At 48.8% G+C, this 3,484-nt stretch overlaps 1 pseudogene; it reads right to left on the minus strand.

Moving 5' to 3' along the window:
• Positions 1 to 1,040: 1,040 nt before the first annotated feature.
• On the minus strand, positions 1,041 to 2,640 carry LOC102405628 (annotated as a pseudogene).
• Between the last annotated feature and the right edge of the window lie 844 nt (positions 2,641 to 3,484).

The following is a 3,484-nucleotide window of genomic DNA, read 5'->3' on the forward strand; positions in this document are numbered from 1 at the left end:
AGATGCCATGATCTTAATTTTCTGAATGTTGAGCTTTAAGCCAACTTTTTCACTCTCCTCTTTCACTTTCTTTTTTTCTTTTTCTTTTTTTTTTTTTTAGCACAGGCCCATGATTCTTTATTTCCTGGGTCTGCGACCCACATCTAATCTGGTCGAGTAACCATAAACACTGCCAAAACGCCCAGAGTACTCCTACGGAAGCCGGTGGTCACTGAGCGCCAGAGGAGCCGGGTAGTGTTGCCTGCAGGGAGTTGTAGGCTGATGACCACAGGCGTTTGCACAACCTCCTTGAGAGGCCTGTGGGATGCTGTGCCACGTAGATTGAGCCTGCAACAGCTACTGCAGGACCGTGGTCAGAAAACGCAAATCTAACCTTGCTTTCTTGCTTGGAATCATTTGGCGAGGATGAGTTCTCATCACTCGAAGGATAAATTCATAGTCCTAAAGTAACATTGTGTCTTTTTCATCATGATTTAGTACCCGTGGTAGCCTTAACATTTCCTAATTATTTTTCAAGACGATTCTGGACCCTTCCTCCGAGAAAGGGACTTGCTTTGGACCTCTCTTTTCTGTGCTTCCACAGCACTATCTTACAATTCTCTAATATCATTTACAATCACAGCTAGGTTTCCCGAGCGCTTACATGGTCGTTCTAGCCTAAACTATTTACCCTCACCAGCTCAGAAATTTTCACACAACAGTTTGAGACAGTTGCTGTCAGTCCCATTCTGCAGATGAGGAAACTCTGGCCTAGAGACGTTCGTTCACTACTCAGGGACAGTCTCCCACTAGACTACGAGTTCCCAGCTGGCACCGAAAGACCAGATATTTGCTTTTCCGCGGGCCACGCCCTGGAGCGGGGTCTGGTGAGGACACTGCGTCCCATGGTGCTTTGACCGCCAGCGCTGCCATTGCCCCGGCCAGTTGGCTCCCTTCCAAAAGTGAGGCGCCGAGTGGTTGCCTGGTCCCCCGGGCCAGGGACGGAGACCAGGTCTGCGACTGGAAGGCTCTGGCCAGTGTGGGGCAGACGCTACGGTCAGTCACGGTTCGTGGGCGACAGCGACCTCCGCAGGCACGCCAGCACCCGCCAGGTGAGGAGGGCACCCAGGTCCGCCCCAGCAGTCAAGCCGCTCCACACCCCACGGTGCCCGATCCCGCGACCTGGCCCTCCCAGGGGACAGTCGCCGCATTCCAGCCGAACCCATCCGCGAAAAAGAAAGACCAAAAGGGGAAGAACATCCAGGTGGTGGTGAGATGCAGGTAGGGCGAGCTTGCAGGGTTCCGAGCCCTGGGCTTTGCTGCAGGGCTCCTTCCTGTGCTGTCCGAGGAGAGGGATTTTGTCTGCAATTTTCTGAAGGAACCAGACCTTCCTGTTTCATAGTTTCCTGCGTTCTTAAATTTTCTTCAGAAATGTACACTCCATTTTTTTCACGAGTTGCAGCAAGATCCCGTTTCAGACACTCTATCTCTTCTGTATATTCCTTAAACAGAGCTTTCTTGGTGAGTTTCTGGTTAATTGAGTATGAGTTTCTGGTTAATTGAGGCTTATTGAGTGTGTTCTTTGCTCCATGAGAGCAATGTACTCAGTTTCCAAGGTACTCGGAGTTTCCTCCAGATTGAGAGATGCAGGAGAAACTTTTGCAATGATAAGACGTTCTTGTATGTCCCCCAAAAGAGTCCTGGAGGATTCTAGTCAGGTTAGATTCTTGATAAGGAACATGAGGTGTTCTTTCTACAAGAGCAGTAATAACCCTTCCCAGAGTCAACAGGGACTGACTGCTATTTCCAGCTTCCCGAGCTCTCTTGTCAACTGCTCCAGAACGGCCAATGTTCTTCTCACTGCCTGCAAGATCAACCAAGTTCAACTTTTCCAATTTTAACAAGCTCCTCTCCATCAACTGTGGTTTCTTTCATAAGTATTGTAACAGAGAAAACTGAGTGGGATCGACTAGAGTAGGCGTTCATCAAAGTTGCTCGGCTGTCCTTTTTGCTGCCTCCTTCTCCAAAATGTGATAGACTTCATCCTTGTTGTGTACTGTAATTTCTTCTAAACCTTTGATTATCACTCCCCTCTTGTTACGGGGATCATCAAACATCTGCAGCCTCTCAGAAACATCAGAAGACAGATTAAGGAGATCAAAGAGCTCTTCATTATAGATTTCCAATAGCGACACTTTGACTGAAATTTCAGTACCATTATCAGTAAGTTTCTCAAAGATCTGATGAAGAGTACGTGGAATTATACCAGCCAAAGGACCCTCCTCCCAAGTATACTCTTCATTAGGGACCTTTCACCTTCCATTGTAAAGGTTTTTCCAGTGCCAGTTTGGCCATATGCAAAAATAGTGCAATTATAGCCCATAACTTTATCCAGAATTGGACAAACAACACTTCGGTGAACGTCCATTTGTTTAGTATTTGCTCCAAAAACCATATCAAAAGTGTATGTTTCCCTTGAGCTTTTGTCCACCAGTCCTCCAGTTCGAACACTAACTTCCTTCCGCACATGATCACATTCTACTACTGAATGGGCATTAGCTTTCCGTTCTGCCAAATTAAATGGTCTGCATCTCACCACCACCTCGACGCTCCTCCCCCCTTCATCCCTACCCCCGCAGATGAATTCGGCTGAGACGCCATGACCGTCCCCCAAGAAGGCCGGGCCACGGACCCGGACGCCATGGGGCGCCGAGAGGCCAGGCGCAGACCGGGCGCCCGCGGAAATCGCCATCGCCCAGGAACCACGACTGACCGCAGCGTCCGCCTCGCACCAGCCTGAGCCCTCCAGCCACAAACCCAGTCCCCCTCCAAGCCCAGGAAACCGAGCAACCACTCTCAAAAAGGAGCCGACTGGCTGGGCAAACGGCAGCGCCGCCCCTCTTTCACTTTCATCAAGAGGCTTTTTAGTTCCTCTTCACTTTCTGCCATAAGGGTGGTGTCATCTGTATATCTGAGGTTATTGATAATATCCCAATATCTTTTTGCCTTTGAGTGGGAGGCCCCAGGAGAAAAACACCAACAGATGACTTGGATAGTATTACCTCAGGGGTTCGGAAATAGGCCCAACTTGTTTGGACAGGCCCTCAGCCGGGATCTCCTAGATCTGGACCTGGGACCTAATGGGAAAATATTACGTAGATGACCTACTAATCTGCTCTCCAGATGAGAAAAATGCCCAACAACTTGCAATTCAGGTTCTAAACTTTTTGGCAGAAAGGGGATATAAAGTCTCCCATGCTAAGGAACAGATGGTTGAGACAAAGGTCACTTACCTGGGAGTTCAGATTACACATGGGTCCAGGAGGCTGTCCTCTTATCAGGTACAAGGAATCCTCCAGTTGTCCTCCCCCACGACTCGAAAACAATTGCGAGCTTTCCTGGGGCTAACTGGGTATTGTAGAATCTGGATACCCAACTATGGTCTAATTGCCCAGCCCTTATATGAAAGCTTAAACAGATGGGTTGATTCAATCCCACTGATGTG

The sequence above is a fragment of the Bubalus bubalis genome, chromosome 20 (genome assembly GCF_019923935.1).
Source record: "Bubalus bubalis isolate 160015118507 breed Murrah chromosome 20, NDDB_SH_1, whole genome shotgun sequence".
NCBI lineage: Eukaryota > Metazoa > Chordata > Mammalia > Artiodactyla > Bovidae > Bubalus > Bubalus bubalis.